Source organism: Pocillopora damicornis, chromosome 3 (assembly GCF_964200805.1).
Source record: "Pocillopora damicornis chromosome 3, jaPocDami1.2, whole genome shotgun sequence".
NCBI lineage: Eukaryota > Metazoa > Cnidaria > Anthozoa > Scleractinia > Pocilloporidae > Pocillopora > Pocillopora damicornis.
Window position 1 is genome coordinate 25372542 of NC_142672.1, and position 26384 is coordinate 25398925.

The 26384-nt window shown below is 37.6% G+C and overlaps 2 protein-coding genes, 1 long non-coding RNA gene and 2 pseudogenes across 11 annotated transcripts in view; 2 read left to right on the forward strand and 3 right to left on the reverse strand.

Moving 5' to 3' along the window:
* Positions 1 to 26384, forward strand: part of LOC149049034 (uncharacterized) — a 128714-nt gene that overhangs the window by 13909 nt on the left and 88421 nt on the right.
* On the reverse strand, positions 1403 to 3349 carry LOC149049036 (uncharacterized; annotated as a pseudogene).
* Positions 7117 to 8007, reverse strand: LOC149049037 (uncharacterized; annotated as a pseudogene).
* Positions 13377 to 26384, forward strand: part of LOC149049038 (uncharacterized) — a 31710-nt gene continuing 18702 nt past the window's right edge. Inside the window, exon 1 of the mRNA XM_089202347.1 lies at positions 13377 to 13562. The gene's annotated coding sequence lies outside the window, so the exon portion shown is untranslated. The remainder of the gene's footprint in view (positions 13563 to 26384) is intronic.
* On the reverse strand, positions 18444 to 25979 carry LOC149049039 (uncharacterized). Of its 9 annotated transcripts, none has more exons than XR_016185187.1 (9): positions 25598 to 25973; positions 24561 to 24611; positions 24246 to 24301; positions 23023 to 23065; positions 21966 to 22101; positions 21143 to 21339; positions 21004 to 21055; positions 20768 to 20851; positions 18444 to 20157 (listed from the first exon to the last, which is right to left on the reverse strand). It is a non-coding gene; the product is annotated as an uncharacterized LOC149049039 (long non-coding RNA). The 9 variants fall into 9 exon arrangements; XR_016185183.1 differs by having other exon boundaries at positions 20781 to 20851; positions 21966 to 22164; XR_016185188.1 differs by having other exon boundaries at positions 21966 to 22164.

Below are 26384 nucleotides of genomic sequence, written 5' to 3' on the forward strand. Positions count from 1 at the left end.
TTTTTTCCAGCAACTGAGACCCTGGCAGAAGACAAGCTCAATTTATTCAAATTAATTAATTCAAATTAATCAACTCAATTACTTCAAACTTATTAATTCATTTAATTCAAATTAGCTGACAAGCTTATTTTCTCTTGAAAAGAGGGCGGACTTTGAGAAAAGGAACGGACGAATGATTCCTTGAGCTTGGATCAGTTGACAGGCAGCGTTGTGCTTTCAAGTAGGCTTATTTTTCGATGCGTTACTTTGATGATGCTTGAAAATGGAGATGTAAAGAAAATCTTTCATTACCAGAAAAGTGAAAGTCGATATTTGGTGTTACAAGCTTAAATGCTTGTTTGTCTCGCTTGTCATAATGATTGTAAATAGCAATTTTGTTAGTTTATTTTTACCCAACGTTGTCACTTTTTTCACCCTCGCTATTATTGATTTATTAAAAGGATTTTTGTTAAATATCTTTATTTCTTCGTAGTTAAAGAAAGCACAGATGGCATGAGTGGTTGAAAAAGACCCTAGATACGACTTCTATCCTCGTTTCCTGTATCCTAAAGCACAGCCATTGAAATAGTTCTTTTACAGCTGAACGCACCACACACAGAATAATGTTTGAATTCAAGAGACTAGTATGTAGTCTCTAGTTCGATATAAGCAGTCCCTGGATGAGAGGAAAAACTGGTTAATTTTTATGGTTTGATTTGCTTTTTTTCATCGATAATTTATCGTAGATCTGTCGGCCTGAGTTGTGTAACAAGAACGCCTTTCGCGTCCCGCCGACCGACCGTTTTTAATATTGTTTTTGACGTTTTGTTTATGTTTCCTTGTTTGTTTTTTTCCCGTAATTACTTGTTTATTTGGTAGCACAAGCCGTCTGTCCTCCCTTAAGTTGTTCCACGCGGTTCCATTCAATTAGCAGGCATCAAAAAGGATCTAAGCATCCTCTCGTTTGTACTGCTGTAATTTAATTCTATCAAGTGTTCAGCCGGGCGAAAAGAAAAACACAAAAGGCCCAAAAAGACACAAAACATTCAAGCAGTCTCCTTTTTCGCCCTTTGCCCCCTTCTCCCCCCCTCCCCCGCCCCCCTTCCTTCTCTTCTGCTAGAGCGCATTAAACCAAGCGTGATATCCCAAGCATTTATTGTATTTCTCGTACACAGAGCCTACGATGGTTTATTACGTTTCGGGCTTAATTCCTCCAAAAGGGAATTTTTTACCCAATTGGTATCACGGACAATTCACAATTTTCACATTATATATAAAATCAGCATCAAGTCCATTGACAGAAAACGTGTTTCATAACTTTAAGTGGTTAACTCGTTACAAAGTACAATTAACTGGAGGCTGTTACAATGCAACCAGTTAAAAATTGAACCAGTGTTCATGTTAAAGGAGAACTTTAGAGGCCTTACATAACGCTGCACTTTGATGAGGTACTATCGACCCCGCCCAAAACTGGTATCATCTGCAGCGCTCTATCAGAGAATCCCGGCCTTTGAACTTGCTGTTGTCGGCTCTAATTGAGTAGCAGCTGTTGTCTCAAGCTCTCCACTGTCTTCTCCATGCCTTCATTTGATTTTTGCGTTTGTGCAAGTCGTTGGCTGAGTACCTGGTTTTCTTGCATGAAATTTCGTCTGTGTTTTTCAACTTCCATCATTCTCGTCTTTACCATGTTCTCTATTTGTTGTCGTTGGACCGCTGCTTTAGCTTCCATCTGTTCACGAAGTCTCTTTTTTTCTTGCTCCTGTTTTGCCTGCAGCATTTCCATCTAATTACCAGACAGGAAAAAGTTCAGGTCAGACATGCAGCTATAGGAGAGTCATGATGAAAAATATTATGGCATCTACTCTTGTTCACCTCTGTACTAAAATCATCAAATTTCTCAGTCACTCAGAATGAATTTCTGATAAAAATACTGTACAATCTTTCACAAAAAACACCCAATGGGATATATTCTTGCTAGCGTGATTCAAACTAAAGATATATTTTAAGGCATTTGAAGGTGAAAGTTATTATGAGGTAATATTCTTATAGCAAAGAAATTAAGGAATAATCAATCTAAGTTGACACATCACAAAATTACATTGGAATGGAACCAAGAGAAAATAAGCAGGCAGAGAGGGCGGCCCCTGCACCAGGACTCGTTCAGACAAGATGTCAGCCTTTTTTTTGTTTTATTTCACCTGCCCTGGTACCAAATCGGATATTATTCAAAAAAACCTAGTTCCCAGGAATGAGTGTGCTCCCGCTTAATTAAAATGCTCACTTTTCTACGTATTTAATTGGATTTCACTGTGTTTAATCGCCGTAGAATTCGTGTGTCTGCGCTTTCTGAATCAAAGATGTGCATGTTTAGCGCTTCTGTCTGAGAAGGCAAAACTCACAAAAAGCAGTCAAGGTCCTCTTTGTTCTTTTATTCTCTTTTTGTGATCTGGACAAATGGAAATCGTCAAATGATAGATTTGACGATGGTAGATTATTTTTGAAGCGTATAGGGATTTCTTAAGTGATTTTGAAAATGTCGGATCAATGTCAGAATCTGATCAACTGCCCACCTACCCCTCCCCTGACCCAACATTAGCCCTAACTTGTTTTTTTTTTTTTTTATTGTTGTTGAGTTAGGGGAGGGGTAGGTGTGCAGTTTCTCAGATACTGACATTGACTCAAAATGTCTTACTTCCTTATGGCGCTGACGATTTTCTTGTTGCAAACGTTCGTGTTCCTCCTTAAGAAAGAACGAAATTTAACGTCAGTTTAAGCTTTGTCCAGCAGATGACGAAATTTTATTGCGTGTAAAAAAAAATTTCCCTCTCACCAAGAGTGAATCACATCCTCACCATTACATCTGAATTAATCCAGCAATGTTTTTGACAAAGAACAGAAAAAGAAAGCATGAACTTCAATCAGCTTTTGTTCTCTTAATATGAAGTTGATTGAGTTTGAGAAAAAAAGTTGTAATTATTCCATAGATTTTTTTCCGTTCCCTCGAAGAACGGAGCAGAACTTCAAGAAATAAATTTCCATTTCATTTCCCATTCCCTATTTCGTATTCTCCTTCCCTATTCTAAATTCCTTTTTCTCCATTCTTCATCTCCTATTCTCCGTTCCCCATTCATCATTCGAAATTTTTTCCCTTAAAAAGAAATATGATTGATAAGTCGATTAAAATTGCATCATCAGTACCTCAAGTTTTATCTTCTCTTGCTCTTGATAGGCTTTGGCGGCAATTTCTCGACTCAAGTTCTCGTCAAAGTCCTTTAATTGTTTCAGCACGCCCAAGTATTGTTGTATTTCTGTCATAAGTTCCTGTGATAAAAGTAGAACTTTCGCTTACATCGTTGCTTTGTCTGTTGGTTTTATTTGTGGTAACTACCAAGAGATTATAAAGTTATATTCTCTTGTAACTACATAATAGTTACTGAGACCAAGAATCGCAATGTTCTTGTATTAAAGGAACTGAATTCGGTTGGTATTTTCTTTTTGTCCGTGAAACTATTAATGTCATGGAAAAAAAGGAAGGCACAGATTAGAAACCTTTTAACTCAATAATTTGTCTCATTTTTGGTCTGAATTTTTAATTTTGATGGTCCTTCTTGATCAGTCAGTAAAGTTAGGTCGTTCTGTTCGGTTCGTTTCTAATGTTAATGTCGTGAATGAGTCGTTTGTATGGTGCCGGTAGTGGTTTACACCTGTTGAAGGGAGTCTGTTCTAAGTTAGTAAGCCAGCTTTTCAGGTAAGTCGTTGAAAGTAGTTGGTGCTGTAGGTTTGGCATATAAATTTCGCAGCGTCCCAGTCAGAAGCATGGTTCGTAAGTCGGTATTGTTCAGCAATGTGATCGTTGACATGTGACTGTTAATGTTTACCCCAACAACATCAACAGCGACGATGGAATAGAAATTTATGAAGCGTGGATGCCCTCGATCAAAAAACACAACAACCGGAGAGCCGTAAGAAAGCGGACCGCCGTGGGAACAATGCACGAACATCGAGGATCGAAACGCGCTAATCATAGCTGTGAAAAAAAATAAACAATCACAGCGGAGCATCCTGCTTATTAAGAAGACCCGAAACCAGTCGACCTTATCGCCTGATGAAGACTAGCAGTATGCATTCGCGATTCACATTATAAGTGACCACATCGTGGGACAAACGATAACACATTATTATTATTGTACTTTACCACGATGAACAAGCACACCCTTTATGTCATTTGTGTAATTTAGAATTAACCTAAATTATTCTTTTGCCGGCACGCAACGGTGAACTGGGTTCTAGTGTAGCGCGCGTGGGACCGCGGCTAGGGGGTTTGAAATAGTGACCGGTTAGTTATGCGTGTCATTCTATCGTCAGCCTCGCCGCGTCATCTTGCTTGGTTTAGTTCTCTCTGTTTTTTCCTTCGCCGTGGCTATGGATGAAGCCAAAGTTTCCAGCGTGATTACGAACAGCAACAAAGAGCTCATATTTATTTTTTTTTTTGTTTACGGGTTTGTTTGTTCCTTACCGTCTTTATTACGCCCTAAATGGGTTCAATGTTTATACCCTTGGTGGGTTTATTCTTGTACCCCTGATGGGCAGAATAAAGATTTGGATTTCAGGTCGATAGACTTACGAAGCTGTCTTGAGATTATTTAAATGTTCTGGCTGGTTATTGACCCTGGGTGGGTTCTATATGCCTATGACGTGGACGCTGTCATTGCCGTACCCCGGACGGGCTCTATTACCCGAGTTTTATACCCCGGATGGGCTCAACTTTTTCCTTGCAGTTTGGTTTTTTCTGCGTCATACCCTGGACGGGTATTGAACTCTTTTGTTATCCCTTGGGGGTCCCGTATATGGGTTAGCTCACCAGTGTTCTTACTTTATTGTTTAAGATATCTTGCAGTTTGGTTTTTTCTGCGTCATACCCTGGACGGGTATTGAACTCTTTTGTTATCCCTTGGGGGTCCCGTATATGGGTTAGTTCACCAGTCTTCTAACTTTATTGTTTAAGATATCTTCTCCTCTGGGTTTTGGTCTTCTGAAAGCTCCGACTACTGTCAGGTCAACCAGCTGAGGCGAAAGCTCAAGCTTACGGTGCTTGCTTCGAGGGCGTCCGGGTCATCGGAAAACTATTTGAGGGCCTTCAGCATATGGGCAGAGTTCGCCAAGGGCGTGTTGAGCGTTCCCACTTTTCCTGTCGGTCCCATGGATTGTGCCCTCTATCTGCAGTTTCTTCTACAGTAATCGGAATAAGTCGGCGTCTGCCATCAACTGCGCGTTTTACGCTTTCAAGTGGCTTCTACCCTACACCCCACCGTTATCTCCGCGAAGGAGGGAGCTCTTCGTCTTGTTTGCCAACGAGCCTCTCATAGAAAAGAACCCCTCGAGGTGACCCATCTCAAGCAACTTGCTGAAAGGACTGACTTTGGCAATATTTTGCATTTAAGAAGCTTAGTTATGTTCGTCCTCGCCTTTTCCGGCTTTTTCAGAAGTTCAGAATTATGTCTCATTTGTATTAAGCATGTTCAATTCTTTTATAGTTACGTTACTATTTTTATTAAGAAAAGCAAAACAGATCAATTAGAGAAAGCCGTGCTGTCGTCATCGCTGAAACCCGTTCGTCTACTTGTCCTTGCTATCTTCTCATGGCGTACATGAGCAAAGCGCATAGAGCCGGAAATTCTGAGGAGTATCTTTTTCGTCCTATTTCGTCTTCAGAAAATCGTAAGCGTTTAGTTTCGGTTAACAAGCCCATCAGTTACTCTGCGTATAGGGATTCCTTTAAGAAGTCTTTTCCGGATATTGTACCTGACATATCAAGGTTTAGTACTCATTCCACGAGATCAGGAGGAGCTACTCTGGCAGCCAATTCAGGCGTCTCGGAGAAAAACATTCAGCGTCACGGTCGCTGAGCTTCCGTAGAAGCTGAAAACATCTATCAGGCTTGAAGCCTCTAAATCTCTGTCCGTCTGAGCTCAAGCCCTTTCTTTTACTATCTAGCATGGGCCTGGCTGACGGACGCGCCCATGCTTCCAAGTGTTGTTTTGTGTGTTCGGTTGTGTAGTGGAGGCAAAATATGTAATTTGTGTAAATTAGAATTGACATAGATTAGTATTTTGCCGGCACGGAACGGTGAACTGGGTTCTAGTGTAGCGCGCGTGAGACGGCGGTTAGGGGGTTTTAAAGAGAGACCGATTAGTTATGTGTGTCATTCTACAGTCGGCCTCGCCGCGTCATCTTGCTTTGTTTAGTTGAGTTTTCATTTATTCTGTTAGCCTTAATCTCGTTACCATCCGTGGAGGTCCCTTTCTTTCTCAGCTATTTTATGTAGCATCTCGTTTTCTTCTTATATTCATGTTTTTAGGCTTTATTTTATTAGTTTTGCGTTATAACCCCAAAGGCGACGCCATGGCATAGGTTGGGGTTACACGGTCCCTATTTTTCCAATAGTTGTTTTTTTCGAGTTTACGTGTCCGGCCGTGGCGTGTTCTTAGAATTACTGTAGCAGTCGATTTTTATCACGTGAGTTAATAAAATGTATCATGGGCCTGGCTGACCGACGCGTCCATGCCTTCAAGTGTTGTCTTGTGTGTTCGGTCGTATAGTGGAGGCAAAATTTTTACGAAATGTGACTGTTGACATCGCCTTTCCTCGTCGCTCGCTTGTGTTCAGTCAGTTGTGAGGTTTCTGCCAATCTCACCGATATAGAAGGCGTGGCAGTCGGAGCGACTAATCTTATGAACGGCTCCCTGTCTGTTCCTCGGTTCGTCTTTGTCTGTGACGTTAGTTAGTAACTGACGTAGTGTAGTAATGGGTTTGCAAGCGACGTAGATGCGCGAGATGATTTCAAATATGCCATTTATGAACGGTGTAGTAGGAGGACTGCGTTGTTGTTAGCTTCGGTAGTGGTAGTAAGTCGGTGAGTGTCTCGTAATAATATGATTTATTCACAGCATATCCACAACAAAAGATGGGGCACTTCATTTGTGAAGGTCCTACAAAAGTGCTATCTATAAAAATTTAGATGTATTATATAATACTGAAGAAAATTTATTACAAAACTACTAAGTTACTGTATGATCTATACGCTTTTGCGGATATTTAATAAATGAATGCAAAAGCGGGCTTGAAGAAGGAAAGGTTTTACAAGGAAGACAAAGCACGCGCTTTCAAAAATGTTTTGCAGAGCCTACAGTCTTCCCTGAAGTTCGAGTAGTTTCTTATTTTGATTGGCAAATCATTAAAGACCATGGCTGTAAAGTGCCTTGAACTGGTGGAACAAGTAACCTTGGCGCTACATCAGAATGAAGATGTCTCAAAGGCTTTACGACTTGAAGATTTTAGTAGGAAGGCCAGTTATAAGTATAGAGTGCTTTGAAGACAGTCTTTAAAAGTGAAAAGTCCCTAAGCTCCAGAATAGGTAGCCAACCAAGATTTAAAATAGTGGATAATACTGTTTACATACGTAGTTAAAAAAAACTAGCGATAGCGAACTAGAGCCTTTGTAGTCTGGCTGTGAGGAACTTCAGTAGAGGATCAAAGCAATATCACAGTAACTGATCTTAGACAAAATTAGTGTTTCTCCCAAATGTTTACGTAATTTGAAGTCAGTAAAGTTCCTTATTTTCCTTAAAATCCTCAGAGTCGTGTAGCAGGGTTTAAAAATTGAATTTATATGAAATTCCCATTTAAGATTTGAGTCGATGTGTACTCCTAAGAGTTTTGTTACATCCAAACGTTCAAGTGGAGTGCCGGAGAACTTAAGTACGAGCTCCAAATTCCCAAGGGAATACACACATGCCATCTGTGAGGAGGAGATTAGCATCGCCTTGGTCTTTTAGAATTGAGGGCCAGGTTCGAGTCATTCGACCAGTTGCTAAGGCTTACCAGGTTTGTATTCATGCTTTCTACCTGATATGAAATCTGCGACGCAGTACAGCTGGCGTATGTTGTTGTGTCGTTGGCATACTGGAGGCTTATAACTGCAGGTGGGAGGATGTCTTGAAGATCCGCGACTTAGACATTGAACAACATCGGTCTGAGAATTGAGCCCTGAGGGATTCCAAACTCGGATAGTATAGGTGAGGACTTGCGGTCATCGATCTGAACATAATGTCTCCTGCCGCGTTGGTAATTAGCCAACCATTCAAGAACACTCTTTGAAAACAGAAGTGGTACAGCTTGGTTATCACCGTTTTGAAGCAAACAGCGTCAAATGATTTTGAGAGTTACCTCTCTCCTTTTCGTGGCGCTTACCGTATGCCCAAGAGAACCCGCTTAGAAGTCGAGTGTCCCTAACGGAAGCTCGAGATGGTGTCTCTGAGGAGAGATTTTTTGGCGCAGAAATTGGCCATTTAGGAAGCAGCAAACTTTTCAAACACCTTTGATAGAACTGAAAGGATGGATTAAGCTTGTCTGGGTCGAACCTTAGAGGCTGGCGATAAGGACTGAGTACAAGGTGAAGCTGATCACATTCAAAGTTATAGTTTAAATAAACCAATCAAAACCTTGGTTTCAATCACAGTGACAACATTTTAGAAGACAGAAGTAATTTTGTTGGAAATTGTAATTTTTATGATTAATTGGTAATGAGACTTCGTGTTATCCAATTCGGTCTGTAATTATAATCCTGTCGCTCGAATAATTTTCCTTCTCTTATCATGAGGTAGCCCCACTTGGTACGTTTCACCCAACAGAATAGTTCAGACGGCATGCATGTTTTATAGACTAACTAATGTGAGATACTGCAACAGCAGGCGAAGGTGAACCTCATATCTGGTACAGTGGGCAGATCTTGATGAATACCAAAACGGAAATAACTTTACAGAATCACACGCTTTTCCTAATTGTAGAGTTTATAACATATGTCAGTGAAGTTTAATCAATCTAGACATCAATTTAGTGACTCAGCACTATCACGCAACATAGAACACGTCCTCAAGGAGTCACAGAATGGTTTTTTTTAAATTATTTATTTATTTTTACATATACAGGCTCATCATATTTGACGAAGGTGAGGTATCAGTTTCAGGGAGTAATTTAGGAGCAAGATATTTCAGGTTAAAAAGGAAAGGACACACACACATAAAACAACAACAACAATAGCAGGCACTCAAACAAACATAGACTTGAGCAGCGTGAGAAAAGTAGGAAAAAATAATAGTGATAAAATAATAAACGCCAAATAATGACCTCTGGGAGTATCGAATTTTTATCTCAGAAATCGTGGGATTCCGGTTTTAACTGCGCATGTCTACATTGTTAAGTTATTGCAGGTAATTTAGTGTTAACAACTGGGTTGAAAACGTAAATTAGCCACCGTAAAGGGTAAAAAAGCTGACGTTTCGAGCGTTAGCCCTTCGTCAGAGCGATAGGACGAAGGGCTAACGCTCGAAACGTCAGCTTTTTTACCCTTTACGGTGGCTAATTTACGTTCTCAACCCAGTTGTTCACACTAAATTACCTGAAATTAAGGAATCCTCGCAGCTAAGAACACTACTGAAACGAGTAGTTGTAAATTGGACCTGAAAAAAATTCAGGCCCGTACGGAATTTGAACCCATGACCTCTGCGATACCGGTGCAGCGCTCTACCAATTGAGCTAACAAGCCAACTGGGAGCTGGTCAATGAATTGGGTACAAATAAACATCCAAGTGAATGATAATTTTAGGTATATGAAAATTCATATATTTGCACTGCGGTGGAGAGATGAAATTAAGGGATCCTCGCAGCCAAGAACACTACTGAAACGAGTAGTTGTAAATTGGACCTGAAAAAAAAAATTCAGGCCCGTACGGGATTTGAACCCATGACCTCTGCGATACCGGTGCAGCGCTCTACCAATTGAGCTAACAAGCCAACTAAAATCATCCTTCACTTGGATGTTTATTTGTACCCAATTCATTGACCAGCTCCCAGTTGGCTTGTTAGCTCAATTGGTAGAGCGCTGCACCGGTATCGCAGAGGTCATGGGTTCAAATTCCGTACGGGCCGCAGTGCAAATATATGAATTTTCATATATCTAAAATTATCACTAAATTACCTGCTATACTCTCCCACCGGTATCCAGTTACCTCGCCACCAGGCAGACTCGCCACCAGCGAACTCGCCACCAAGGAACGATCTCGCCACCAAGCGAAGTCTTCTCGCCACCAACCACCAATGAAGAGATTAGTCGAGGAGAGTAGGATGTTCGGCTGATAAGTTTGTTCGCTTGTCTGTACTCAAACTTTATAAATGTATGTTATCGAAAGCACGTTCGAGACCGATAAGTTTGTTCGCTTGTCTGTACTCAAACTTTATAAACGTATGTTGTCGATAGCACGTTCAAAACTGAAGGTGATGTGCAACAACATTTCGTTCGTATCTCGTAGTGCAAAGGCAAACTATTTCATCCAAACACAAGTCGAAATGTTGGAAATGTAATGATTAGGTCCCTAAAAAGGGCTTTTTTAGGAGCCGCCACATCTGCAAAAGTCATGATCAACATATGAGCTGCTCTTCTAGATTTAATATTCAATAAAGTTTGTTGTTATTTTGCCGCGGGGAAACTGGGTAATATAATTCGACCGAATATTGAATAAGTTCCCTTGACAACATCACAGACGTCGAAATTTGCATACAGATAAGTAAACAAACTCGTGAGTCGATTCGTTCGAACTTATAACATCACAGACGTCGAAATTTTCATACAAATAAGCAAACAAACTCAGGAATCGATTGGTTCGAACTGTTAACTCTCCTTGGGAAACAACTGTAGTTGCCTTAGGAAAGCTTCAGTCCATCGATGCTTACAATTTCTCGCACCGACTTGACAATTTCTCGCATCTAGTTTTAATACAACTGCTATCGAGTTTCATTTCATCACTTATTTCTTCCCATGAAGTTTCATTTTCTCTCAAGTAAGTTTTTATTCCTCGCATCGAGTTTTGCAATTTCTCCTCGCTTACGTGCAAAAGACAAACACGATACGTTTCGATGTCAATGAGTTAGGAACGGAACACATCTAACACGTCGCTGAAGGTCATAATTTAAATACAGACAAGCGCACAAACGTATCGGCCGATTTGAATTGTGCTCGTTCGAACATCCTACTCTCCTCCTCCTCTTTATTAGTGGTTGGTGGCGAGAAGACTTCGCTTGGTGGCGAGTACGTTGGTGGCGAGATCGTTCCTTGGTGGCGAGTTCGCTGGTGGCGAGTCTCCCTGGTGGCGAGGTAACCGGTAACCCTCCCACCGACGCAGCACCACAGTTTCTTTAGAAACTTACCCCTTTATTCATTTGTTGAGTTATTGCTTCCGGTTGACTTCTGCGCGTGCTCAAAATAGAGAACGCGGTCCGCTACGCCCGCGGAAGAAGGAAAGAACATAAATTACCTTTGTGTATGCGAACTTACGACTCATCGTAACTAATCGAAAATGTTATTTATAAACCAGAAGAAAATACCGAGATTTTTTCCAGTGCACCTTCCGGTGCTCCTAGAAGTTTGGAAGTGAAAGAAAAAGGGATAAAGTGGTGGCCTTTCACGCAGCTTTTACGCTGTTTTCAGGTTCCTGCGCGAGGTGAATCGATTTCAAGCTCGTTGGTAAAGCAAGCATTGGTGCAGCAATTTCATCTACTCTAAGGGAATTGAGCTTAGAGGAAATGAAAAAGGAACAACGGCAAACTCCGGAAGCGATTGGTTTAGATTCCAGAGAAATCCTCCTGTCTCTACTCCTGACGCAAATGCTGATGATTGTACAGGTGACTGCACTTGAGCCGGAATGACTACAAAACTAAGAAAAACAGCAATGTTTTGAAACCTTTATAAAAACACCCATTTATTCGCCCGTAACATACGACATACCTTGGACAACTTTTCTAACTATTCCTTGATCTACTTAACAAGGACAACATACCAAATAAGTTTGTTTTACACTGCTTTGATATTTTCTTGTCATTTTAATGTACTTTTGTTATTATTTAATAATAATAGTACAATGGTTGTTAATATTTAACCACTGTAGTACCGTCTACTTATTCCAAAATAACTTTATGAAGCAAAAACAAAATTTGTTACTTAAACTTCTTTAAATTCCAAACAAAGGAGTAACAAATTTACAAGAACAAAAGCTTAAAAACGCTTAAACTCCGCGAAAACAAACGAAAAGTAAGCGAAAAATGTCCACGTCAGTTTTCCAATGTCAAAGTTAGAGTACTTTGACGTGATTGGCTAATTTTTTAAATCAGGCGCTGCGCATGTGAACACAGAAAGAATACGAAGGGGGGAGAGGAAGGGAAAAATTGTAACTTGAAATTTAGAAAAACGAAAGAGATTTTTTACATTAAGTGAATAACGATATATCACACACACTGAAAGTACTTGACTTCCATCTTCTTGTACAACAGTACACTCACAGTGGCCATGAAATCATGCAAGTATTTTCATTTTGAATAAATTAAACTCTCTTGAGTGTTTCTGATCAAAGTAAATTGGACAAAAACATATAGACATAGAATTTTAAATGACACACGTATATTGTAATTGTTAAAAATAAAATGCTTATCACAATGCAAACCAGCTGTAAATGAGGCATCATGTAAAACCCTCATACTTAAGGACATCAGGATTTCTATGGCCAGCCTTCTCAAGTATTTCAATCCCTGTTGACTGCTTGGTTAAATTAGTGTTAAAATATAGACGATAGAAAAAGACAATTTAATGTGTCGCAAGATTCATAGATGAATATGAAACGATTACCTCTGTGTTTCTATCAGATGTGTCTTCTTGGAGTACCCGTGGCATGGGTATAAGTGGTTTACTTTAGGTAAAGCAGATAGTGAAACTGTTGCCTGAGACGGGCTTTGGATGGCGACAGACCTCATTTCTGTTTTTTAAGAAGGAACCTTTTTTATTTGCGATTTCCTTACATATTTAGGCTTCTTGATTTCTTCTTTGATACTGAATACTATGCAACTCTGATGTTGAACTCTTCTACACTAACACATTTCCGTAGGCTCGCACGACCTCTACCATTGCTTCTTTTCTGCTTTTCACTCAAAACAAATTGATAAAATGATTTATTTCTACTTACACGTCTTTGACAACAACGACAGCAATCCATCGTTCCATGAAGAACAGCTTCCTGCCATTGCAGCAGACAGCGGTTTTGGCTGGATGTTTTCTCACACATCGACAGGCAGTTTACAAGTGAAAACTTTCGCGCAAAAAAAAAAAAAAACAACAACAACAACTGTTACGGTAACAGAAATATAAAACAATTCCAATTTATTGTTGATAATGCTGTACTTCCGGCCCAGTAGATCCACTGTTTTCATGTCAACCAATCAAAAAAATTGAATTAATCGATCACTATTTGGCGACCATACCGCTGACAAGGAGCCAAATTGACCTACGCAGTTCCCTCGCCAAAGTGAAGTTAACATCTAATCTAAACAATCCTGGTGTTTCCTCCTTTCAGCCCGGCTCTGAACTTGCAAAACAGTTCGTTATATAAATTTTATATAACCAAATTGAAGTTGTACAACATGTGTAGCTCAGTTGCATCGAATATGAACGTGTGAAATCGTCGAGTAAAGAGGAAATAGAGGTAAGTTTGTGGTCTGTCAATTTAAGGTAGAATGCATTCATTGGATGGTTTTAGTGGACGTCTGTACCGTTGCAGTTATGTCCTCTTATTGCAGATATGTCCTCTGACGTAATGTGATACAGTGGCCAATCATATCCTGCGATCTATCGAGCGACACGCGGCTTGGGACTGATTAAGAGACTCCGTTGTAGTTATGTCTTCAAGCAAAAGTACTCATTCAAGGGGGTCGGGATAAGTGGAAAATTTGACCAGTATTTTCCGGTAACTGCTCTCAGGAAAACATGCTGTTCGTATGATCACTGCGAACCGGATCATTGGCCTCTCATATTGCTTTCCTTGAAGTTCAATCGTTCGTTAACGCAGAGTGATCGTATCGTTGTCATAACCTAAACTTGGAAGAACAATTTGCTGCGCGTGAAAAACAAAGCGACTTTCGACCAAAGGATGCGTTATTGTTCAAGTTTTATTTGCAGCCTTGCTTTATTTACAGTCTTCATTGCTCGACTTGCGACTTCAATGACAACATTTTAGCCACAAGCTAAGACAAAAGCACAATGTGGCGTCATATCACAATTGCTTTATTTTCTTTAATAGTTGAAGATCATAGATTATGGTTCGTCGACATAAAATTATATATTTTTGACACTTCACCTGATCTGCCGGAGGTGAGATCGACTGAGAAGTCCAAGTTGTGATTATTTGTCTGCGTCACGAAGTCTTCCTTCAATCACAGAAGTTTGGCCTTCAGTTGTTTATTTTGAGTACTGTTGGTTTTTGCCGTATCGCACTAAGCCCTCCGTTAAAAAAATTGAAGTAGTAGATTGTGATTTTATTGCGGTTCCGCTGATTTTAGCTGGTTTTTTTTAGTACTGTTTCTAAATTATTGTAGGATTTATGGCACTTTTGGGTGGATTTGTCCTATTTCACCCGATTTATGACAAATTCACACAATGATTAAATCGAAAATGGGGCTAAAGGTGGCTATGGCAAGTCAATAGGATAGAATCCACCTAAAGGATGAATTTCACAGAATTTATCCCGTTTTTCTAGAATTCATTGGAAAAAAAATGGAAAATCGGGTTGAAGATTGGATATGGCAACTTGAGATCTATTCCATTTGGAGAATAACTTTTCAAATTTTACCCTGTTTTTTGTCAAATTCACTGAAAAAAATGGAAAATCGGAGTAAAAATAGCATATGGGAACTTCGGGTATTATTCACTCGTAGCATGAATGCTCAGAATTTACCCCGTTTTTCTCGAATTCACTTATCAAATGGAAAATCGGGGTAAAGATGGCATATGGGAACTTAGCGTATTGCAATCACTTGCGGGATGAGTTCGCAGAATTTGCCTCGTTTTTCTACAATTCATTGAAAAAAAAAATGGAAAATCGGGTTGAAGATAGCATGTGGGAACTTAGGGTACTATTCACTTGTAGTATGAATGCTTAGAATTTACCCCGTTTTTCTCGAATTCACTGATCAAATGGAAAATCGGGGTAAAGATGGCATATGGGAACTTAGCATATTGCTATCACTTGCGGGATGAACTCGCAGAATTTATCCCGTTTCATATATCTAGAATTCGATGAGAAAAAAGCATTGAAAATCAGGTTGAAGATTGGATATGACAACCTAGGATCTATTCCATTTGAAGGAAGAATTCTCAGATTTTACCCCGTTATTCTATAGAATTTTCAGAAAAAAAAATGGGAAATCGGGGTAAAGATAGCATATGGGAACTTCGGGTATTATCCACAATTTACCTCTTTTTTTCTAAAATTCACTGATCAAATGGAAAATTGGGGTGAAGATGGCATATGGGAACTTACGGTATTAGCTACTTGCGGGCCAAATTCTCAAAATTTACCCCGCAATTCTAGAATTCATTGAAAAAAAAGAAGAAAAAAATGCAAAATCGGATTAAAGATTGGATTTGGCAACCTAGGATTTATTCCACTTGAAGGACGAATTCTCAGAATTCATCCCGCTTTTCTAGAATTCATTGAGAAAAGAAACTTTTTTATAAAATTTGTATTTTTTCCTCTTTTTTTTCATTTTTAAGTAAGACTAGCGAGCCGCACAAAGAAACTCTTCTTGTAATTGTAAGCTCCTCGTTTATTTCCGACGCGTTTCGTCTCTAATTAAGACTTCTTTAGAGAATGACTACAATTAACGGGGAACAGTATATTACATAGCACGTTGGTGTGCCTAAGTTTTTAATTTCCATGGAAGTTAATAATAACTGAAAGCGGGCGTTATAGACGGAAAACGTCTAAATACATATTAAGTTATTGTGCGTTGCCTTATTTTGGGGGCTAACGATTAGTGCTAATCGTAGAATTTATCGCCGAAAAAAGAAATGGAAAATTGAGGTAAAGATGGCATATGGGAACTAAAGGTGTTATCTACTTGTAGCATGTTCTCTCAGAATTTACCCCGTTTTGCTAGAATTTATTAAAAAAAAATGGAAGGCAAGTCAGTAGGATAAATTCTACTTGGAGGATGACTTTTCAGAATGAATCCCGTTTTTCTATAATCATTGAAAAAAATGGAAAATCGGGGTAAACTAGATTAGATGTGGCAGGTCAATGGGACATGTTCCAGTTGGAGGATAATTTACTAAAATATGCCCCGTTTTTCTATAATTCCTTGAAAAAAAATTGAAAAATCAGAGTAAAGATGGCATATGGGAACTACAGGTTCTATCCACTTGTAGCATGAATTCTCAGAGTTTACCCTGTTTTTCTGGAATTAATTCACTAAAAAATGGAAAATCAGGAAAGATTTGACATGACAAAGTAGGTTATATTCCACTTGCGGGATGAATTCTTAGAAATTGTCCCGCTTCTCTAGAATTCACGAAAAAAATGGAAAATCTGAGCAAAGATGGCATTCGGGAACTTCGGGTAATATCCACTTGTAGCATGAATTCTCAGAGTTTACCCTGTTTTTTTGGAATCAATTCGTCAAAAAATGGAAAATCGGGGCAAAGATTGAATATGACAACTTAGGATATATTCCACTTACGGTATGAATTCTCATAACTTACCCCGTTTTTCTGGAACTCATTGAAATAAAAATGGAAGATCGGGTTGAAGACTGGATATGGAAACTTAGAATGCATTCCACATACGGGATGAATTCTCAGAATTCACACCGATTTTCTGGAATTAATTAGAAAAAAACCGAAAATGAGGGATGTTCCGAGTTATAATTTATTCCAATTTTAAGACAAATGGACACAATTTAGCCCGTTTTCAGAATTCATTGAAAAATTCATTTGGCATGTTGGGATATATTCTTTTTATGAGATGAATTTTTTTTCTAGAATTCTCTGAAAATAATGGAAAATCGGGTAAAGATTACAAACCACAAGTTGGGATATGTTTCACTTGTAGGATGAATTGTCTGATTTTACCCCATTTTTACAGAATTCTTGGAAAAATGCAAAAAACCGGGACAACGATTGAATATGACAAGTTAGGATGTATTCCATTGACGGGATGAGTACTCAGATTTTACCCCGTTTTTCCAGAATTGACTCAACAAACGGAAAATCGGGGTGAAGATTGATTATGAAAAGCTAGGATGTATCCCACATGTGGGATTAATTGTCAGATTTTACCTTACTTGTCTCTAATAAACGAAAAAAATGGAAAATTAGGGCTAAAGATTTGATTTGGCAAAATTGGAAACTCGGAGTAAAGATAGCATATGTGAGCTAAGGGTATTATGAATTCTCAGAGTTTACCCCCTTTTTCTAGAACTAATCTATTAAAACAAAGGAAAATCTGGGTAAAGATTTGACATCACAACTTAGGTTATATTCCACTTGCATGATGAATTGTCAAAACTTATCCCGTTTTCTAGAATTCGTTGAACGAATGGAAAATCAGGGACAGATTGGACATTGCAAGTCATGATATTAACCACTCGTGGAAAGAATTGTCACGGTTTACCCCGTTTTTCTAGAGTTATTTGAACAAATCGGAATAAAGATTGGATATGGAAAAGTTATGATATTATCCACTCGTAGGTTGGTTCAGAAAATGGAAAATTAGGGTGAAGATTGGATTTGGCATGTTGGGATATATTCTACTTGCTGGATAAATTGTAAAAATTCAATGAAAAATGGGAAATAGCGGTTAATATTGGATATGTCAAGTTGGAATACATTACATATGCAGGGTACGAGCTATTTGATTGTTTTGATTTTTGAATGCGCTTAAAACATGGAAATGCATGGGAATGAACAGATATACCGCATTTGTAAGTTAGATCGCCGGAATTGCACCCTTTATTCGCGTAAAAGAATGTTGGGATGGGGGTAGGTGTCGGAAGGTTACCCTCGGGTGAAGTCAATAATTTTAGCGGTACATTGCAGAATCCCAGCACAAAGCCTAGAGATTATTGAACAAATATCACCGAGCCTGAGGAGATTTTTATCGCTGGGAAAGAGAATGTAGCCTTCCCTATGAAATATTTATCAGTCTGCAAGTTTTGATGCTATGTTTCACCACTGTGATGTTCTTATTGTTGAGACCGGTCTGTATATTACTCACACCCTTGGAATTTAAGTCAATTTAGCGTTAAAAAAAAGTTTTCAGACAAATGGAAATTTTCCCATAAGTCGCTGTATATATAGATGCATGTGCATATATTGACGGCAAACTATTGATTTATCTTTGCTTGACAAGCAAAGTGTACATATACATAGAGGACTACGGGTTCTATGCACTGTCAGATAAAACATTGTAACAGAATATTTAAAGAGTCGAGTGCAAAGGAAGCCATTCCAAAAGGATCTCATTCCAGAGAGACATCTGCCCAAAAAGCAGTATGCTTATACGAGAAAAGAAAAGAAAAGAAAACTTAATTAATTCAGATTTAATCAAATTTTTAACAGATGACAATATTAACAAGCATTACTTTCTTGTCACTATTAACATGCATCACGAAAGAAGACAATTGAGCAATAACTATTATTCATGCTAATACTAAGTCAAGGCTTTGTTACAGTTTCTTTCTCAAAAAGATATTGTAGATGAATATGAAGAGTGATTTTATCCAACCGGTGAAATTGGTCATAAACTACTGTGCATTACAAAATTTTTGGTTTATGTCATGTTTTCTACACACAACATGGGGAGAACCAACAATCAAACATGCATGCTGGTGTCATACAGGTTTGTTTACATACTGTTTCATGGTTTGAGTAAAATCACTCTAGTTGTTCCTTTTTTAATGTTTCATATAAATTTTGGTGACCTTTTTCCTGCTATGATATCTTTTGTTGATAAAATCATCTTGATAAATAGGATACACTGTAAGTGTTTGGAACAAATAAACACTTTTTTTGTGTCATTTAAGCAGGAGTGATTGGTGCTAAATATTTTTTCTAACCACATGTGCAAACCGTAATTAATCTAACTCAAAATTCAGGCTTAAATTGCTCATCTAACAAACAAATGGGTAGTTAAAAAAAAACTCCTTCAGTTGTACTTGAACATGCAACACTCCATGGAAATAAACATCTTCAGTACAAATAATTCAAGTAAATAACTTCAGGTAAAATACTGATTTTTTGGAATTTGTGAAATATAAAGTAGACTACACTGCACTAATATACAATAAATCCATTCTATCCTTTTACTCACTTGCAACTATTTGGCTCTAACTGTTCAATACTATTTGACAGATTACAGAAAGTAACTCTGTCCTTCAAATTTGCCCTTATATACTTTTGAATAAAATAAAGCAGTTGACACCAGATCGAGGAGTCAAGGCTATTTTATTCACCCATTCACTCATAATGGTTGGTAAGATTTCCTTTTTATATGAGTTGCTGTAAACATAAAAATTTCAAATAAATTCTTTGCAATTTAAATGTTTGTGTCATTTTTTAAAATTTTACTGCTCTGGAAATGCACCGGATATGAAACTCTGGAACTAAACAACTCCAAAGGAGGTTTTGTGGACAAATTCATGGGTCTGATGTGAACATGCTTAAGAGGTCACATTCTCTATTGATGTTCTCTGGCCATGTCTAGGTACTATTCACAATTTGGAGCTGCGGAATTTTGGATATAACTTGAATTAGGCATGCTTCAAAACCCAATTGAAACTGTTAGAGTGAACGCATGACCTGTTAGGTATTTAATTATTAGTATTACACTGTGCCAAATAGCTTTCCTTTACTGATTTTATTTAAAATTACAAAAAGTCCATTTCCAGTCTCTCCACATTCCATAATGATGCTGTTTTGTAATGCTCAATAAGACCCATCCATCACTATCAACTTGCTTTAAGATACTTGCCACATCAGTTCTGTGGTCTCCTTGGTCCAAAATTCCAAGGCTCTATCCCACTTGTAATGAAAAATCTTTGTCTCAACCTACCCATCCTTACCTGCCTCCATTAATCAAAATTAACCTTTTTTCTGTTGTCATCACTGCATGGTAACACCCTCTTGGAACATTTATCCCTTTCTCCTTCCTTAGTTTGAAAAGATATTGCTCAGTGATGGCATTAAGGCCTTGGAATACCTTCCTTCCTTCCTTCTTTCAAATAGAGAATCTGTAGGGTTGGAATCTGTGAAGAAAATCAGTCTCCATTAGAAAAGAAACTTTAATGACACTCACCTAATGAAAGACTGTCTTTACCAAATTGGTATTAAAATGTACATTTGGCCTACTTTCATTGGGTTGGTTGGACTTCTTTGCTAATGAAGTACCACTAACCTTGAGTATCAGTATGTTAATGATAATATGCTATGAATTAACTCAAAGGACAATAAAAACAACCTCATCCTTCTGTTAACCCAACAAACAAATTTAGCAATCAAAGAAGGAACATCAATCAATAGATGTATTTATAATAATTTCCCTTAAAATTTATTGCAGACATAAGGCACTAAAAAACATCCAAAACTGGTCATCAAAGGACACATAAAACAAAAGCAATAGTAATTATAATTGTAATAATAGTAATAATAATAATATTCCCCTAAACTACTTAGCATGTTACAAGAACATCTCTGCATAGTATAAAATAATAATAATGATGATATTCTCCTAAACTACTTAGCATGTTACAAGAACATCTATGCATAGTTTTAATTAATAATAATAATAATAATAATAATAATAATAATAATAAAGTAAGAGAAAAACTAAACAGAAGAAAACTATAAATCACTCACAAATTCTGCATACCTCATAAGAAGCATCTTTGGGAGGCTTGAGGAGCTAAAACAGGACAAAATCTTCATCATCTGGTTCACTGGCTATAAAAAAGCACACAATGCTTTCATTAGCAAATAACAAAAAACAAACAAGGTTTATAGAGATCAATAATTATGGAACAATGTAGCAAAAAACTCATCTTACAAAAACAAAGAGACAAATAGTGAAAATGGTCAACATAATTATTAACTACCTTGAATATTGTTTTCATTTGACAGCTGTGTCTTTGTCCAGTAGTTGAATGTCTAATGGTGAAAGAGGAGGGGGGAGAACAAATAAATCATCATTAATATCTTCATAATCTTCCTCAAAATCTCCTGATTCATACTCACCAGGAAAAGCAACACCAAAACCAGCAGAAACCTCTTCCATGGTTTTTCCAGCACTAAATGGACTCACTCCTGTTTTGCATTTCTTGATTCCATCTTCACCTATTCTTGCACTGCTGTCTTCACCAGCATAATGCACAAAACAGTATCTGCCAGTTTTTCATCAACATATTTCTGGCATCCATTGAAGCTACAATCTGCTAAACAAAATATAGTATTTGTAAATAAGTACTAGCTATCTATGATTGCTACCTTTAACATACACTCATTGATTAACCCTTCATACCCTAACATCAGTAGGCATATTCTCCGTACCGTTCTCTATACATTTCCTGAACTGTTGACAAGGAGAATTTGTTTAAAAATGAAGAGCATTATAAGTTGTTGGTCATTTCCTTGATTCATGTGGGATGTGGGGTGATATCAGGGGTGATTTTGTAATGAGAAATTAGAGGCTGGCCACTCTTAGGGTTAAAGGGTTAAGATTTTTTCTTTCATTAATGTATTGCAAACTGTACATAACTAGTAAAGCAGATCCTATTTAATGGTTCAGAGATGACCTTTCTACAAGTAACTGGAGTTGAGGCAATGGAAGATATTATTGCATGCTCAGCGTATTGTAGCATAGCATTTAAAAGTTTCCTGTTTCTGAATTCCAGCAGTGGATAACTCTTGTATTCCAGCACTGTTATTTTCCAGCCCCTCTTAGCTGTTCTCAGTTTCTCAGCAGGAGTTAACTGTTGTATTCCAGTACTGTTAATTTCCAGCCCTACACAGCTGTTCTGAGATTACCAGCAAGGAATAAATATTCTTTTACAGTACTTACTTGTATTTTCCAGCCCCTGCAAGCTGTTCTGTCATTTTTGTTTTCCAGCTGGAGGTAACTGTTATTTCTAAGCACAATTATTTTCTGGCCCCTCTAGGCTGATTGGAGTTTTCCTGCTCAAGTTGACTGTTATTTTCTGTAAAACAGAATAATATACATAAGGACCCAGGCATGAAGTGAAGAAACCTTCCTTGGAAACCTTGGAAACAAGACAATGTTTTTAATTGCTCAGATCAAAACCAAAAAATTTTACTGTTTGTTAAAAACAATGTTATATAATGTTAGATGTTACATTATGTTAAAAATATCAAGGCCAACAGTAATTCTGACCACAAAATTTAATAAATTTGACACCTGTGGAGTATATAGCATTGCTTATGAATGAGACAAGAATGTGCTTTTAAATTTCCATCATACCTGAATAATGTCTGAGTAAAATTTGAGCTCAAATGTAGTATTTTTAACTTATAAATCTACTCCTAGTAAGTGGCCCTGGCAACCTATCTTTACATGTAACTGCCAATAAAATAACCCTCCATCTTCATAAAGATCTAAGTAAGCTTTTAAGGCCTTCCTGTCATTTTTTTAAAGCATGGCCTCACAAACTTTTTCTTTTGGCTCCACCAATAAAAAACATTTAGGGAAAGTCAAATAATCAACAACCACAACTAGTACTTAAATACTAAGTTAGCAATTGACTGAGACACCATTAGCACCACAATAAAAAATGTAAGAACCCTCAACTGGCTGAAACTTGCATCATTCAGTTGCATACTATTCTTCCCACATTTCCTAATAAATTAACCTATATTTAGTGGATACCTCTATAACACAGACACTAGGGAAGGTTCTTAGAGAGGTTACCTTTAATACTTTTATAACTATAAAAGTAATAGCTTTCGCTGCAGTTTAAATTGATTTAATTTTTGAGATACAGTTAACTAATTCTTCACTTATCACACAACAGCTGTGCAAAGCATATCAATTGTAAAAAAACAAATGTGGAGAGTTACAAATTACTTTCAGTACTTTATAGTGCAAGCAATGTGTTCCTTACCACCATTTTTCAGTGTTTTCTTTCCATTTACAGACTCAAGTGGCTGTAATGAAAAAACAAATTCAAACAATTCTACCTCACTTCCTAAAGCAAGAAATCACAATAATAAACAAGTGTAGAAACTTAAACATACTTAGGCTAGAACCCTAATTCAAAAATAAAAAAACTACCTCCTGCAAAAAAAAATGTACCACTGTCTTTGGTACCATCCTTTTCCTCCCCTATTTCCGTTTTTTTTTTTTTTTTTAAACTTTTCTTTTCTATCAACTTTCAAACACATACCATGCTTCTTCTTGATGGGAAGAGGTTCCATAAAAAACCCAAATAACCAGAAAGATTACCAGCAAGATAGATGACCAAATGAGTAGTGGTATCAAACTAAAGCTTGAAGCAATTCACCAACCTGACTATTACACCCTATTCTTTTTCCCCAGGTCTATGTGAACTAGATTTTGAGCACAGAATGTAATACCTCGCCAAACATCTGCTAGGATGACTCACTTAAAAGTGTGCATGATTATCATCTCTTACTGAGATAGCACACTGCACTTCAATGTTTTTATTACTACACATATAGGGGCTTTGGTAAGATTGTGGAAAGGAGGGAAAACATTTGAGCAGCTGGGAGGGACAAAAATGAGTGTGGCAGCCATTTATTCCCACTTGGATAGCAAAGTCTGGGGAACCTTTCCCTGGAAATTTAAAAGTTTGGATGTCCATTTTAGGCCACTATTTCTCAAGTTGGCTAAAAATTATATCTGCTACAAGAGAGAGTGAGGGAGAGTGTTGACACTGATTTAATGAATAGAGTAGCTTTTACATAACGAACTATATAAACATTATATACATAGTAATGTTGTCTCATAGATGATGTCTGCGTGGTCTTGTTTGATTTTTACCTTTGCCTTGCTCAAAAATATGAAATTGTGCCCTGGACAACATTAAGTTTGGGGAACAGTGCTGTGATTTCTGACACAGTATATTTAAAGCAATTACTGATGGCAAAGGAATTAATTGGTACTTCAATGATGAATGTAGAGCACAGCAATCAATGTAAACCATCATACCAAAAAACATGGTGACTGGTACATTCACCTAGAACTCTTTGCACAAGAAGATCCTGGAACCACTCAAAAAGTCAAGCAGAAAAAATTGGAAAAATTTAAAATTTGCATACATAATGTTGTTGTTTTGCGAAATATTGCTTTCTACATGTGTCTTACCCTAGGAATAAAGGTAAAATTTAAAGGCACCATCTATGTCTGTAAGTGGATTGAATCTATTGGGTAAAGACCAGAAAAAATAATAATATTGATAAAAATAGGCTGAGGGTTTAGTATAGATATGCTGTGGTTTAGTTTTATCCTAAGTTTATTCTTTTACTTTTAAAAGTGGCCAAATTGATAGTGACATATCATCTCACCATAACTTAGGCTAGGAGCTAAATTTTATCTCTACACAAAATGCATTTTTCATTCATATCATTAACAAAACCAAAGGAAACTGATTTTTACACCAAGGACAAGCACAACAGATACCTTTCATCTGCACTTTGTTTACTTTGCTTTGCTGCTGGTTCTCATCCATGCCTGTATGAATGATATTGAGTAAGGGTGAAAGGATTGGTATTTTCTTCACAAAGATAGTTGCAGAGAGTGTCTCCATTGATATATGGATTACCAGACACTCACAATGAACTCCAACAAGACCAAGTTCTTGCTAACAAGTGTAGGAGCAATAATCGCTAATAATGGGCAATAGTCTGTATTGAATTAAGTATTCATTTGTGCATGAATTAGTATTTATTTCATTTTAATGTTTGTAACACACAATTGAAAAAGTATGTAAAATGGGGTAACAAAATACATATCATTGTGGTATTCCTCATAATTTAGTTCAAGGGGCTTTATTCTAAATAGATCAAAAGAAAGAAAGTGGCATATGTCAGCCACTGATTTAAATAGAAAAGCACATATTATTAAGTGATGAGTAATTTTGCTGCAAATTTGTGCCCCTCTGGGTGAGCAAAGAGAATGATGACCCAACTGTTACTTGCTGCAGAGCGTTAGGAGCCAGCACCCTATCCTTTATAAGAGACCAGATCTTCATCATATGTGTAAGCAGTTTGTAAGTTAACTTTCCAGGATATGTGAAGTTTAACATCGACCATACATCCTAGCTGAATTTTTGCGTAACCCCATACATTTACAATGAATACATGTCTTCCACTGTACCCATAATAGCCACCAGTGTAGACACTATGAGACTGCTATTATTATTATTATTATTATTATTACTATTATTATTGAGGCTGGAAGAAAATCACAAGTTTTTTATCATTGAAACACCGATAGCTGTCCTGGTTTTTAATCGACGTGTAATATCTGGTGTTGCATGTCCCAAACAAAATAAAAAAGCCAGTCCTCGACACAGAAGGATTCAATGAATCCAGGTATCATGCAGCTACATGAAATCTACTGGAATTTAGCACAAAACTTGAACGCGATCTTTGAAGAATGGTTGTAATATTTAAAATTTTAAAAAATACTAGCATGAAGTGCAACGAAAACCTTACCTTATTGTACTAGCTCCAACAGAAAAGTAAGGAAAGCCATGAGGCAATGTCAAATTCTCGTCTTCCTAGGCTTTCCAACGTATGGAAGGAAATTTCCCAAATACCTCGCACTTAAAAACGCAACCAGAATCTTACTCTTTCACCAATCCGAAGCGTCCCAAAAGGTGTCAAGGATAGCCCATGAAATTCTCAAACTTCGAGCGCGGAAATCTTAACGATCTTTTTACACTTTTGCTTTGCATCCCTCCCCTAGTTGGGAAGTGACACGCAGAAGACACGATCACAACGCACTTTGATTGGAAGAAGTAAAACTGCATTCTATTGGTTATAATGTGTGAGGACATAACCACAACGGAAGACACGACTGCAACGCTACAGACGTCCAGGATTTCTAACTCATGAACACTTGAGAAAATGTAATATTGCACAGTTTAGAGCTGGTTAAGGGTTTTTTGTAGGTTGGCATTTACGATCGTTGTTTATGAACATTTAAGATCAGCAACCTTTTACATATTTATTTCGTTATGAAAGTGAAAGTTGCATATGTCATCATGTTCCTGTTTATTTATTGGGAGCTGTGCGTATGAATTCTTTTTTTTTTCTAGTATCTCATTTTTGTTTGGTTGTTCATTCGCTTTATTTCAATTATCTGCGACTTTTCCTCGAAAATCGACGAACTTCGAATTCATCGGTAGCTGCTTGCATAGAGTACATCAATTTAGACGTAATGCGTATCGTTTAATCGACATGGGTTTACAAATTAAAGCTAAATTTACCATCTCTTAAA